General features: G+C 46.3%; 1 protein-coding gene across 3 annotated transcripts in view; it reads right to left on the bottom strand.

Annotated features, from left to right (window-relative positions):
• lef1 (lymphoid enhancer binding factor 1) overlaps positions 1-15910 on the bottom strand; it is a 184822-nt gene that overhangs the window by 36271 nt on the left and 132641 nt on the right. The window lies entirely within an intron of this gene.

The raw sequence follows: 15910 nt of genomic DNA, 5'->3' as shown, positions 1-15910 counted from the left end.
ATGGATAACAAGACAGCTGGCGGTGGAGCTTACTCCATGAATCAGTGCGACTAACCTCAATTGATTCCTTGTTTGCGCTGACATAGGAGCGTCCACTGCCCACTGTCCTGTTATTTATCGCCCGCTGACCCGCTCCGCTCTATGATCTTTGCTCATGAGCTGGTCCCCTCACTGTTCAGACGGAGTGCACTGCCAGAGGTGAGGGGGCCGGCAGAAGGCGCTGAGGTCCCGGCAGCCGCTCGCAGCCACCCGAGCTACTTCCCTCCCTGGCCCGGAGCGCCGCGGCAGGTGAGTGAGTGGGTTACTGGCATGATCCCCGACCCCCTCCTTCTCAACGCTCCTGCCCTCCCCGCAACTTTACCCCTGGCCAGACTCCCCACACGCTGTGACAGGAACTCTCCCCCTAATTGGTCCCTTGAATTAGTATTGTCATTCAATAAGACCACAACTGATTCTACTTGTCCAGGTGTGCTCCCGTTTTACCCGCCATCTCTTCACCTGCCGTCACCCTCCACCCACCACCCATTCAGTAATTCAGAATAAAGGAGATTTGGAAGCCTTGGGCAAATTGAATTGTTAATTTCTTTATTTTTATTTTTTATTATTACGGAGAGGAGAACAATCTGCGCATGCGCGGTTTAAGAAATGTTTAAAAGCCGACAGACTGCCTACCCTGATAAATTACTCACGGCAAGTGCCTGTTGTTAGTTACCCTCCAATCCAGAGGAATTTAGAAGATGATATTCAGAGCATTCATTATCTTCGCAGCCACTTTGCTCAAATTCTAGATGTATCGATCATCAGATCCTTGGGATACAAAGTGCTGGGGTAACTCAGCGGGTCAAGCAGCATCTCTGGAGAACATGCATAGGAGACGTTTGGGGTCTGGAACCTTCTTCAGACTGTTTCCAGAGATGTTGCCTGACCCTTTGAGCTACTCCAGCATTTTGTGTCCTTGTTGTGTAAACTAGCATCAGCAGTTCCTTATTTCTATATCACATCCTTGAGTTTGTCATGTTCTAAGTGTGCCAAATTCTCGTGTACTAAGAGCAGCACAGTGGTGCAGCAGAAGAGTTTCTGCCTTAAAGCAGCAGAGGCCTGGGGTTCGATCCAGACTAGGAGTGCTGTCTGTATGGAGTTTGCACGTTCTCCCTGTGACTGCGTGGGTTTTCTCTGGGTGCTCCGGTTTCCTCCCACATTCCAAAGACATGCAGGTTTGTAGGTTAATTGGCATCTGTAAATTGTCCCTAGTGTGAATGGGTGTACGGGTGATCATTGGTCGGCATGGACTCGGTGGGCCGTAGGGCCAGTTTCCACGCTGTATCTCTAAACTAAACTAAACACTATTTTTTGCAAACAGTTCCTCACCCTCTTTATAGTCTTTGTTCTTGGTATTTATACATAGAGCATTGAAAAGAACTGAGTCTGAAGAAGGATCCTAATCCAAAGCATCCACAGATGCTGCCTGCTCCAGAGTTACTCCAGCACTTTGTGTTTTTCAGAGAAAAGTACAGAACAGGAGCTGCCCTTTCATCTTGATGCCAATGTAAAGCTGTTTCCTCTGCCGACATGTGATCCATGTTGCTCAATTCCCTGCATATCCATGAACCTATCTGAAAGCATCTGAAATGCCACTGTCATATCTGCTTCCACATCCACCCCCGGCATACGTACCAGGTACTCACCATTCTCTGTTTAAAAAATGTGCTCCTCACATCTCTTTTAAACTTTGCTACTCTCATCTTAAAGTTATGGCTTCTAGTATTTGATATTTCTATCCTGGGAGAAAGGTTCTGACTGTCTACCCTGTCTATGTCTGTCTGTGTCTCACATAATTATATTTACTTCTAACAGGTCTCCACTCAACCTCTGACGTTCCAGAGGTAACAATCCAAGTTTGTTCAACCTCTCTTTGTACTTACTACCACCTAGTCCTGTCATGGTGGTCCAAAGATAACAGGAATCCTCTTCACATGTGTGCTACCATCCTGAATCTCATCTTGGGAGGGAAATCGGAAATATAGAACGTTGCAAAATCGCAAGGAATACTTAACACATGTGAATAGTAACCCACGCTACTTATAAACAGCAGAATTTAGGTTGTCAATGTGGCAAATGTTAAACAAGCTGGGTTTGTGCAAATAAGGAGGAATTTCTTTAGACTGAGGGTGGTGAGTCTGTGGAATTCATTGCCACAGACAGCTGTGGACGCCAAGTCATTGGATATTAGATCAGCAAAGATTGAATAGCGGATTACTCAATGGGCCAAATGGCCTAATTCTGCTCCTTTAGACTTTAGAGATACAGTTCCAAAACAGGCCCTTCGGCCCACCAAGCGATCTCAGTCTGAAGACCCGAAATGTCACTTATCCATGTTCTTCAGAGATGTTGCTTGATCTGTTTAGTTACTCCAGAAATGTGTGTCTTTTTCTATATTCAACACAGTGATTGACAAAGGCCAATCTACAAAAAGCATTCTTGACCATCCTATCACCCTTTGGTTTAGTTTAGAGATACAGCGTGGAAACAGGCCCTTCGGCCCATCGAGTCCACGATTACGCATGATCACCCCATAAAGTAACGCTACCTGACACACAAGGGACAATGTACAGAAGTTAATTAACCTAGAAACCTGTACATTTAGTTTTAGTTTTTAGAGATACAGCATGGAAACAGGCCCTTCGGCCCACCGGGTCTGCTCCGATCAGCGATCCCTGCACATTAACACCATCCTACACCCACTAGGGACAATTTTTACATTCACCAAGCCAATTAACCTACAAACCTGTACGTCTTTGGAGTGTGGGAGGAAACTGAAGATCTCGGAGAAAACCCACGCAGGTCACGGGGAGAACGTACAAACTCCGTACAGACAGCACTCGTAGTCGGGATCGAAACCAGGTCTCCGGTGCTGCATTCGCTGTCAGGCAGCAACTCAACCGCTGCACCACCGTGATCGCCCATCTTTGGAGTGTGGGAGGAAACCGGAGCACCCGGGGGAAAAAACAGGCGTTTTTCACTGTACCTCAGAACACGGTGACAATCACAAATCTAAATCTGAACTTAAACTTGAAGTCCCAACCTGCTCTATACCAATAACAACAAAAACTACAACCTCTGATGCTCACTTTAAAAGCACCTATAGTGCGTGACTGCACAGAAAGACTTCATCTCTGCATGTGGAAAATAATACTGTGTTGGGAGGCTGGAGGGGGTGGCGGGGGAGAAGGTTCAGACACCTTACGTGGGTGAAGCCCCTTCAGATTTTATTTTCGGCATTATGTGCTGTCACTTTTGATCAGTTCTCGCTAACCCACTGTGCATTGGGTAAGTGCTTGCAAACAGGTGGCGGTTTGGAAACTGTGCTAATTGCGGGGGGAAAGAGGTCACAAACAACCGACGCAGGAGCTCTCGTTGGTGTGGTGAGCAGAGGCGTTACCTGTTTCTCACAAAGGCCTCTGCTCTCAGGCAAGTTAGCCTCAGCTCAATTGGATAAGGGATGGCAGCAGTAAAACCCAACTGGCTGCTCACCATCCTGACAGAAACTGTGGCCGGAGACCTAGTGGGCTCTCTGCAAGTGGCGGCACAGGAGGTCTTTGGAGAGTGGGAGGAAACTGGAGTACCCGGAGAAAACCCACGAGATCACGGGGAAATCATACAAACCCCGTACAGCAGTCAGGATGAAACCAGGGTCTCTGGCGCTGGGCGGCAGAAACTCTACCGCTGCACCCACCGCGCTGCTCTAAAGCCTTTGGGTTTATGATCAAGGTCTCTAGATGTTAGTCCTGTGATTTTACCACAGTGCTACCCTACCCAGTAACCGGCATCCACGTTGCACAAGTATCGATGATCCATCATTCTCCGGCTATCCCTGTCTCTTCCCCAGACCCAACTATCTTTCAGGATTGAAAATACACGGAAGAATGTGGACCTAATGCTCTAAAACGTGCCCACTTTGTATTAAAAGTGCTCACTCCATCCAACACTCCACCCAGGTTTATTTATTTTTTAAATTATTATTTTTTAGTTTATTGTCATGTGCACCAAGGTACAGTGAAAAGCTTTTTTGTAGCGTGCTCTCTCTCCAGTCAGCAGGAAGACTGATAACAATCAAGACGTCAAAGGTATACAGGTACATGGTGAAGGGAATAAAATGAATAATGTTTAGTGCAAGGTAAAGTCCAGTAAAGTCCGATGAACGATAGTCCGAGGGTCTCCAATACGGTAGAGAGCAGCTCAGTGCGCGTAGGGGTGCCTCTATCAGGTCAAGAAGGAGGCTTGACAGGCCTGTAAGACATTCCCTAATCACTCTGGTCATGTGGCAGTTGTCTTGGCGCTCAGCTTCCAAAGGCATCGTCAAGGTCCACCTCTTTGGCAATCTTCACTGTCATGCCTCCTCCTTGACCTGTGGCAAGTACCCCTAGCGCACGGAGTTGGAGCAGTGGCCGCGGGAGGCTCACGGGTTGACGTATCTATAGAGGTTGGAGACACTGGCAACGCAGGGATCGGGCCGCTGCTGGAGGTGCCACAGAGATCGGACGGGCGCGGGGATCAGACGCGGACTGCAGCGGCAGAGCAGCGGTGGAGTTCATCGGCAACATCGGCAACATCGGCTGACCAGGCCAACCCCTGCAACTCCCAAATCAGTGCTGGCACCAGGACAACACACCTTTTGAAGCTCTACATTTTTAATAAGTTCAAACATGAAACATAGAAACATAGAAATTAGGTGCAGGAGTAGGCCATTCGGCCCTTCGAGCCTGCGCCGCCATTCAATATGATCATGGCTGATCATCCAACTCAGTATCCCATACCTGCCTTCTCTCCATACCCCCTGATCCCTTTAGCCACAAGGGCCACATCTAACTCCCTCTTGAATATAGCCAATGAACTGGCCTCAACTACCTTCTGTGGCAGAGAATTCCAGAGATTCACCACTCTCTGTGTGAAAAATGTTTTTCTCATCTCGGTCCTAAAAAATTTCCCCCTTATCCTTAAACTGTGACCCCTTGTTCTGGACTTCCCCAACATCGGGAACAATCTTCCTGCATCTAGCCTGTCCAACCCCTTAAGAATTTTGTAAGTTTCTATAAGATCCCCCCTCAATCTTCTAAATTCTAACGAGTACTAGCCGAGTCTATCCAGTCTTTCTTCATATGAAAGTCCTGACATCCCAGGAATCAGTCTGGTGAACCTTCTCTGCACTCCCTCTATGGCAAGAATGTCTTTCCTCAGATTAGGAGACCAAAACTGTACGCAATACTCCAGGTGTGGTCTCACCAAGACCCTGTATAACTGCAGTAGAACCTCCCTGCTCCTATACTCAAATCCTTTTGCTATGAATGCTAACATACCATTCGCTTTCTTCACTGCCTGCTGCACGATATGAAGGATATGATGATGCCAGAAACATGCGTAGAAAGGAAATGCAGGCACTGGTTTATTATGAAGATAAACACAAAGTGCTGGAGTAACTCAGCGGGACAGGCAGCATCACCGGAGAAAAAGGATGGGTTACGTTTCAGATCCCCCATCCTTTTTCTCCAGAAATGCTGCCTGACCCACTGAGTTACTCCAGCACTTTGTGTCCACCTTCCATGTCAGAAACATGCCGACCTTTGTATATTACCTGGGTGTTATTTACTATTCTTACACTTGGATTTAAGTTCGATTGTTCTAACGTAAGATTTTTACTGATTGCATGCAAAAAAAGTCACCATATTTCGGTACATGTGACAATGAAGTACCATTGACCAAATGTCCACTTTAGCCCAATGACCCCTTTCAGAAGCAAGCTGGGATTTAGTTGCTTTTGCTACTCCACAAAGGAGCAACTAGCAAGCACCATAGAAAAGTTAGAAGCATAAAAATATAGAAGTGATTTACAACCTGGATTTTATGGTATTTCAAAAATTAAAATGTTAATTATTTCATCTAAATGTTAATTTCAAGGGGAAAAATCCCAAAAGCTTTTCATGTATATCAGGCAAGCAAATCAAATCAAACTACCGTTTTTAATGGAATAAGCAGGATCTGGATTTTTTAACCACATGCATATCTGCCACAGCGGAATTTAAAAGTTTCACCTCTGAAAGTAACTTTAGTTTCATCTAGTTGAGTTCAGAGGTACAGTGTGAAAAAAGGTCCTTCGACCTTCTGTGTCCGCACTTACCAACAATCACCCTGTACACTAGTTGTATCCTTCACACTAGAGACAATTCACAGAAGCCAATAAACCTGCACGCCTGCACATCTTTGAAATGTGGGAGGAAACCTGAGCACCACCGGAGAAAACCCACGCGGTCACAGGGAGAACGCACAAACTCTGTACAGACAGCACCCATAGTCTGGATCAAAACGGAGTCTCTGGTGCTGTGAGACAGCAACTCTACCGCTGCACCACCGTGCCGTCCCCTTCTTTCTACACTTCTGCTGCACCTTTCATGTCGTTTTTAGAACATCGTGAAGTCCCATAAAGTGGTGCAGGCCCCACTTTAATGGGGAGAAGGCAGGAGAATGGGGTTAAGAGGGAAAGAGATCAGGCATGATTGAATGGTGAATGGGCCAAATGGCCTAATTCTGCTCCTATTACTGATGAACCAATGTTAATTAGAAGATATGGCATCAGGTTTGTGCACAGCCACCTCCACACACAGCAGTATAACAATGGTGCGATAATGTGCTTTTTTGAAACAATACTGTATATTGATTGAGAGATAAATAATGGTCAAGGCTCATGAGATAATGGCCCTGTGTTTAATTATAAAAGGACCAGGAGATCACAAACACACTTCAGCATCACAGTGAGCATGCAGGTACAGCAGGCAGCGAAGAAAGCCAATGGCATGTCGGCCTTCATTGCAAGAGGATTTGAGTTTCGGAGCAAGGAGGTCCTAATGCAATTGTATAGGGCCCAGGTGAGACCGCACCTGGAGTATTGTGTGTAATTTTGGTCTCCTAATTTGAGGAAGGACATTATTGTTATTGAGGGAGTGCAGCGTTGGTTCACCATGTTAATTCCCAGGATGGTGGGACTGACGTATGTTGAAAGAATGGGTCGACTGGGCTTCTATTCGCTGGAATTTAGAAGATGAGAGGGGATCTTATAGAAACACATAAAATTCTTAGTGGATTGGACAGGGTAGATGCAGGAAAAATGTTCCTGATGGTGGGGGAGCCCAGAACCAGGGGTCACAGTTGAAGAATAAGGGGTAGGCCATTTAGGACTGAGATGAGGAAAAACATCTTCACCCAGTGAGTTGTGAGGAAGGCAGTGGAGGCCAATTCACTGGATGTTTTCAAGAGAGAGTTATATTTAGCTCTTAGGGCTAAGAGAATCAAGGGGGAAAAGCCAGAACGGGGTACTGATTTTGGATGATCAGCCAAGATCATATTGAATGGGCCGAATGGCCTACTCCTGCACCTATTTTCTATGTTTCTATATTACCTCTGACAGTGCAGTGCTCCCTCAGTTCAGACTTTAGACTTTAGAGATACGGAGTAGAAGCTGGCCCTTCGGCCCACCGAGTCCGCCCTGACCAACAATCACCCCATACACTAACTGCTTCTATCCTACACACTACGACGCAATTTACAATCTTACCTAAATTAACCTACAAACCTGTACCTCTTAGGAATATGTCAGGAAACTGGAGCACATGGAGAAAACCCATGTGGTCACAGGGAGAATGTACAAATTCCACACAGACAGCACCTGGAGTTATGCCATGGTAGTTCTGAAAGCTTCAGACTTAAAGACAAAGGTACACAAAAATGCTGGAGAAACTCAGCGGGTGCAGCAGCATCTATGGAGCGAAGGAAATAGGTGACGTTTCGGGCCAAAACCCTTCTTCAGACTGATAGGGGGTGGGGGGGGAGAAGGAATGAAAAAGCGGAGGAGGAGGAACCCGAGTGCGGGGGGATGGGAGGAGACAGCTCGAGTGTTAAGGAAGAGGAGGAGACAGCAAGGGCTAGCAAAATTGGGAGAATTCAATGTTCATGCCCGCCGGCCGCAGGCTACCCAGGCGGAATATGAGGTGCTGTTCCTCCAATTTCCGGTGTTGCTTAAAGACTTAAAGACATGTATGTTTAGTTTAATTTAGTTCAGTTTAGAGATACAGAGTGAAAACAGGTCCTTCGGTCCACTGAGTCCTCGCTGACCAACGATCACCCATACACAAGTTCCATCCTACACAGTGGGGTCAATTTACAGAACACAATTAACCTACAAACCTGCACGTCCTGGGAATGTGGGAGGAAACTGGAGCAGCCGGAGAAAACTCATGCGCTCGCAGGGAGAACGTACAAACTCCGCACAGACAGCACCCGCAGTCAGTATCAAACCCGTGTCTCTAGCACTGTAGGATAGCAACTTTACCACTGTGCCGCCCCATTCAATTATCAATTGAATGACAATTCCTGCACCCACACTTGTCACCTTCACAGCAATTTAGAAAAATGTGTTTATTACATTTTTCAATCTCAAACACATTGTAAAACTTGCTAAAAAATGTTTTTATGTGTCAAGCTGTGAAAAAGAGGAGATGACAACAGAACCTTTAATGCCTCAAAATATTTATTTCTTGAACGCTGCCTCGGCCGTGGTTATGTTTTTGAAATGTGGCTTTCTGCAAGAGGACTTGATACACGTGTTGGCAACTCCCCACAGAAAATAAACACAAGTGCCAAGAGGCGTGTTATCTGCTCAAAGCTACCTGTGTTATGAGCATGCGGGGGCTTGGTTCCTGTTAAGATCAGTGCACACCTTCTTAGAAATGTGGCTTAGCTGCACTGCGGGTAACATTTATATGCCTTGTCGTGATGAAGCCTGTGGTGGTCGGGCTGTGCCTTTATCTGCTGCTTAATCTAACTGTAAACACACAAGCGAGCACTGTCTCAGTTTAAACATACCCACCAACACTTATGTGGCATTTTATTCCCCGTCTCACTGCACATAGGACTTGCACTGATGCAGTACCACATTTAATCAATTTTCCTCTTCTAACCACCCACAGCCTCACCTGCTGTATCCTTGACACCATACAACACTGCAGGCAGCAGTCTTTCGAAAATCTAATGCCAGGGTGCTGCATGTGTTTGCCGAACTATCGTGCAAGTTGTAAAGCCAAACTTATTTATGGCAGCAAACCAACTCACATCCTGACATTTGACACACTTTGAAAGTGCGGTAAAGAAAACAAGCAGCTCGTTAGAGAGTCATAGAGTCTGATGAAAGGTCTCGACCTGAAACGTCACTCATTCCTTCTCTCCATAGATGCTGTCTGTCCCGCTGAGTTACTCCAGCATTTTGTGTCTATCTTTGGTGTAAACAAGCATCTGAAGTTCCTTCGTACACATAGTCAAACAGCATGGAAACAGACCCCGTGGCCCAAGTAACGAAGATCCCCTCATTTGCCCAGATTTGGCCCATATTTCTCAAAACATTTCCTATCTGTCCAAGTGTCCTTTAAAATGTATGTTCTGGAGATACAGCGCAGAAACGGGCCTGTCGGCCCACCGAGTCCGCACTGACCAGCAATCCCCACGCACTAAACCCTAGAGAAAATCCATACGGTCACGAGGAGAATGAACAAACTCTGTAGAGACAGCACCCATGGTCAGGATGGAACCCGGGTCTCTGGCACTGTAAGGCAATAACTCTACCGCTGCACCAGCATGCCTCCCCTGACACAAAGTGCTGGAGTAACTCAGTTGGTCAGGCATCATCTCTGTAGAACTTAGATAGGTGGTGTTTCAGGTTAGGAGTCTTCTTTTATAGAACCTACCTCACTACCCCCACTGGCAGCCCTTTCCTATATCCAGTGTGCATTCACCTTATCAATTCCCCTCATAATCTTATACACCTCTCGAGGATCACCCCTTCTTGCCACTTGCGCTCCAAGGAATAAAGTCCTAGCTTGCCCAATCTCTCCCTAAAGCTCAGACCCTCGAGTCCCAGCAACATCCTGGTAAATCTTCTCTGCACTCTATCCAGCTTAATTACATCCTTTGTGTAGCAGAGTGACCAAAACTGAACACAATACTCCAAATGCGGCCTCACCAACGTGTTGTATAACTGTAACCTAATCTTCCGACTTCTATGCACAGTACCCTGTCTGATGGCCCATGTGCCAAAAGCCTACTTGACCACCCTATTGACCAGTCACGCCACTTTCAAGGAACTATGTGCCAGCACTCCCAGACACCTCTGCTCTACAAAACTCCCAGGGACCAGTCATTCATGATGAAAGCCCGGCCCTGGTTTAACTTTGGTTTGCATTCTTTTGCTAAAACGTTATGTTGGCAGGTAAGTGTGAAGGCATTGCTAATTATTAGATGTATCAGAAGCTTTGGAAAAATAGCATCTAAAGGGCCTGTCTCACTTGGCCGTCATTTGCTCCTCATTTACGCGTCATATGTACAATAGGTCGATGCGTCTTTACACGCGATGTCGCGCGCAAATCACGCATCATCATGCCGTCTGGTGCGCGTGACGTCATTAGAATACCCTGCGGTGCACGGCGACGCATGGTTACGCACGGTGACAAAACAATGCGTCACCACGCGATACACGTGAGACGTCGGGATGCCAGCGTGCGACGCCAATGCATCAGCGTGCGTACCCAATGCGTCAGCGTGCGTACGCGATATGTCACGCAGGTGGCGCGCGAGGATTTCGTGCAGCACAAAATCCTGGAGCACCGTGTGATACCGCACGCAACTCCACACTCCTCCACACCTCTCCATGCGCCCGTCCGCACTACCCACACGATACCCGTGCGTCACAATGCGACAACCACATTTTTGGAGGCCGCGTAAATGGCGCGCAAATGACGGGCAAGTGAGACAGGCCCTTAACTTACTCCTCCAAACTCATTTTATAATATTAACACAACAAAACCCAAAAAGGCACTGTCGTAATTGAGATTTGATTTTACTATGCTTTCAGATAGTTTATTTTGTTTATTGTCACAATTACCGAGGTACAGTGAAAAGCTTTTCATTGAGTCATAAAGCGTGGAAACAGGTCCATCGGCCCAGCTTGCCCAAGACGACTAACATGCCTCATCTACACTAGTCCCACCTGCCTGTGTTTGGCCCATAACCCTCTAAACCAATCCTATCCATGTACCTTTTATTGCCTGCTAACCAGTCAGCGGAAAGACTATACAGGATTACAATCGAGCCATCCACTTTGTACAGATACATGATAAAGGGAATAACGTTTAGTGGAAGATAAAATCCTGTAAAGTCCAATTGAAGATAGTCCAAGGATCTCCAATGAGTTAGATAGCAATTTAGGACCACTCCCAAGTTGTTGATAGGATGCTCTAGAGAGATGTTCAGATACTCTGAGCAATAATGTTTCTTCCCAACTGTTATCAGGCAACTGAACCATCCATCCTCACCAACTTGATAGCAGTCCTGAGCTACTATCTACCTCATAGGAGACTATCTTTGATCAGACTGTACTGGACTTTATCTTGCGCTAAATGTTATTCACGTTATTCCATTTATCATGTATCTGTACATTGTGGAAGGCTCGATTGTAATCATGTATTGTCTTTCTGCTGACTGGTTAGCACGCAACCAAAGCTTTTCACTGTACCTCGGTACACATGATAATAAATTAAACTAAACTAAACTAAACTAAACTGAACTGAACTGAAGTGAGACAGACTTGGATTATTTTCTCTGGAGTGTCGGAGGTTGAGGGGAGCAGATAGGATAGTGGAGTCGATGAGGCTTTTAGATAGGCCCATGGATATGCCACTAATGGATGGATATGGAGCATGGGCAGGCAGCTGAGAATAGCTCATCTTGGCATCATGTTCGGCACAGACATTGCGGGCCAAAGGGCCTGTTCCTGTGCTGCACTGTTCTATGTATTTCCTTCACAGATGCTGCCTTACCTGCTGAGTGTTTATCACATTTTCTGTCTATAGTTCACATTTTCAGCCTCTGCAGTGTTTTGCTTTTGTATTACTGCTACTCTTGCTGCCGATGGGCACTACGTAACACTCTTGTGGTGTGACTCTTATATGCTGCCTGTCTGAAGTTGCCTTGGATTAGCAAGGTGGTGTAATGGACTGTTTAGTTTAGAGATACAGAGCAGATACAAGCTGAGCTTGCACTGACCAGCGATACAATAGAACTACCCTACAAACTACGCACGATTTACAATTTTGACTTAACCCAATTAGCTTACAGTCCTGCACGTCCTTGGAGTGCGGGAGGAAACCGGAACACCTAGGGAAAACCCACGGGGTCACAGGGAGAACGTACAATCTCTGTATCGAGAGCACCCGAGGTCAGGATCGAACCTGGGTCTCTGGCGCTGTGAGGCAGGAAATCTACCGCTACACCACTGTGTTGTCCCGACTGTTGCATTTGCTGCGATTCCCAGCAACCTGTCGGCTTGATCAGTCATCAGCAAACATTCCTCTCCTGCTCACTTGCTGATTGGAATGGGACTGCAACGCAAGGTAGAAGCTACAGGGTGCCATTCAGGCACCCCTTGTGGGCAGAACCCAGGTATTTTGCAGAGCGCTGCCTCTAGTTAGTGGGAAGAGGACCGCAACGTGGGCAGCAGATGCACGTGTCTAGGCAGGTCTGACTTTTAACTGTCCCTGTGGTAAAATGGTGAAGAAGGCATATGGCTTGCTTGCCTTCATGGGTCGGGACATTGAGTATAAGTCATGAAGTCATGTCGCAGCTTTATAGGACTTTGGTCAGGCCACATTTGGAGTATTGCATGCAGCTCTGATCACCCCATTATAGGAAGGATGTGGAGGCTTTATCCCGAGTGTGCAGGATAGAACTACTGTACGGGGTAATCGTTGGTCAGCGCCGACTCAGTGGGCTGAAAGGCATGTCTTTGTGCTATATCTCTAAACTCTTTTTACGGGTTATTGATAGGGGACGATCAGCCATGATCACAATGAATGGCGGTGCTAGTTCGAAGGGCCGAATGGCCTCATCTTGCACCTATTTTCTATGTTTCTATGTTTCTATCAATGCAACTCATCGGTAGACAAAAATGCTGGAGAAACTCAGCGGGTGCAGCAGCATCTATGGAGCGAAGGAAATAGGTAACGTTTCGGGCCGAAACCCTTCTTCAGACTCAAATTTGTGTTGAGTCTGAAGAAGGGTTTCGGCCCGAAATGTTGCTTATTTCCTTCGCTCCATAGATGCTGCTGCACCCGCTGAGTTTCTCCAGCATTTTTGTCTACCGATGAGTTTCCAACATCTACAGTTCCTTCGTAAACAATGCAACTCATCTCCTACTTCAGGTAATATGCTTTGTCTGTCAGTATCAGAACAGGTGTACCGTATCATCCATCTGTGATATTAGCTCAGTTTTCTCTCTCTACTGGTATAGCCTGACCTGCTGGATATGTCCCACAACTGCGCCATAAGCAACTCATTTTGGACTTTATGCCTGTGCTGTCACCGTCTAACTTCTCCCACCAACTGATTTGACCATTAGGCTCCTACAGCTCCTACAGCCCATCCCTGTGGATATCAGAGATATTCCCTTTGTTCACCTGCCCCCAAAACTCTCCCTGCAACTTAACATTGCCTTTCTTTAATCTCTCGTTCCCAATTCTGACAAAGGGTCCTCGACCTGAATCATCAGTTCTCTTAAATGGACACAAAGTGCTGGAGTAATTTAGCAGATGGTGCAGCATTTCTGGAGAACATGGATAGATGACGTTTCGGTTTGAGAAGTGTCTGAAGAATGGTCTTGACTCGAAACGTAACATCTCTGGAGACAATGGATAGGTGACGTTCTGTTCATTCCTTCAGATGGGTCTCGACCCGAAACGTCATCTATCCATGTTCTGCCTGCCTGCAGAGTTACTCCAGCATTTTGTGTCTTTAGTGTACTAACCAGCATCTGCAGTTCTTTGTTTCTACATTATTTCTCCTTCAGCATTTCCAGAAATGCTGAGTAACCTGCTGAATGTTTCCAGGCTTTTCTTAGAGTCATACAGCACTACAAGAGGCCCTTCGGCCCAACCCATCCATGCAGACCAAGGTGCCCCTTATGCCCGCGTTTAGCCCTTATCCCTCTAAACGTTTCCTATCCGTGCACCTGCCCCAGCGTCTTTTCTCTTTTTATTTCAGATGTCCAGCATCTGCTGATGTTTTAGGATTTAGATTTTCAACTGAACAACCACAATCGGCACGACGCAGCACGGTGGCGCAGCGGTAGAGTTGCTGCCTTAAGGGCCTGTCCCACTGTACGAGGTAATTCAAGAGTTCTCCCGAGTTTTTCCCTGATTTGAACCCGGAGAATGTCCGTAGCGGGTCCGTAGGAGTGCGTGGATTTCTCGTAGCGGCTTGTACGAGTAACGGCAGGTACTCGGGAAATCCGGTAAACTCATGACGTTTTTTCAACACTGTGAAAAATGCCCACGAGTAAAAAAATACTCGTGATGAAAATAATTGTTACTTTTTACTCGTACGAGCCGCTACGAGACATCCACGCACCCGCTACGCACATTCTCTGAGTTCAGATCGGGGAAAACTCGGGAGAACTCTTGAATTATCTCGTACAGTGGGACAGGCCCTTCACAGCGCCAGAGACCCGGATCCGATCCTGACTACGGGTGCTGTCTGTATGGAGTTTGTATGTTCTCCCTGCGACTTGCGTGGGTTTTCTCCGGGTGCTCCGGTTTCCTCACACACGTAGACGTACAGGTTTGTAGGTTAAATTGACTTGGTATTAATGTAAATTGTCCCCAATGTGTAGGATAGTGTTAGCGTGCGGAGATTGCTGGTCGGTGCGGACTCAGTTGACCGAAGGTCCTGTTTCGGTGCTGTATCTCTAAAACTAAACTAAATTAATGAACAAAAGGCACACTGTGACCATATCGTCTGAAATGCAATTGGATTGTTTCTCATTCCCACCTTTTGGTACAAAAATGTAATGGCTGCTCTCCATCAGGGAACCAAATTCTGCTCAACCCTGGCAAATGGATTTCAGTGCAAAACTCATTTACCTGACGCATGCGTTCTGCTGGTTTCCAATTGTCTAAGTATCACTGTACTGAATCATTGACCATCATAAATAATATCCACAGTTGCTTAATAAGCTTTGTTCATTGCAATGACGTTTTTCTTAAACTAAAAGTAACAAATTAGTAGCAGTTTTCTGAGAAGTCTTGGTTCATAATAAGATGTAACCTTGAATTCTGAAGCCAATACAAAGCAAAGCACGGAATGTGAATAAAGTAAACACAAACATTTAAAATAAATGCATTAACTGAAAGGAACAATAAATGCAGCATGGTGGAGCAGCAGTATAGTTGCTACCTTACAGCACGTGCAGCGCCGGAGACCCGGGTTCGATCCCGACTACAGGTGTTTGTACGTTTGTATGGAGTTTGTACGTTCTACCCGTGACCGCGTGGGTTTTCTCCGAGATCTTCGGTCCTCCCACAATCGAAAGACGTACAGGTATGTAGGTTAATTGGCTTGGTAAATATTAAAATTGTCCGTAGTGTGCGTAGGATAGTGTTAATGTGCGGGGATCGCTGGTCGGAGCGGACCTGGTGGGCCGAAGGGCCTATTGCCGCGCTGTATCTCTACACTAAGCTAAACTAAACTAAGTTAACATGCACTTCCACTTAACTCACAACTAAATATCTGGGAGTGAGTGTGGAGATTACTCAGGAGCAGATACTTCTAACAAAACACATCACAGTTTTGTGAAACTAATAATGAACCTCACAGTTAGGAGTTACTGAGATGACATTGCTCCATATTTTGCATGCCTCCCTCCAGCCCCACACATTTTGTGTGTAGTGTGGCAACAGAAGCGAGGCTGAGGAAAACGAGACACCTACTTCAGAAACCCCAGTATAATGGGATCCTATCTATCCTGTAATAGAATCTGCTGAGA

This window comes from Amblyraja radiata, chromosome 1 (assembly GCF_010909765.2).
Source record: "Amblyraja radiata isolate CabotCenter1 chromosome 1, sAmbRad1.1.pri, whole genome shotgun sequence".
NCBI lineage: Eukaryota > Metazoa > Chordata > Chondrichthyes > Rajiformes > Rajidae > Amblyraja > Amblyraja radiata.
This window is presented reverse-complemented; position numbering and strand designations above follow the sequence as displayed.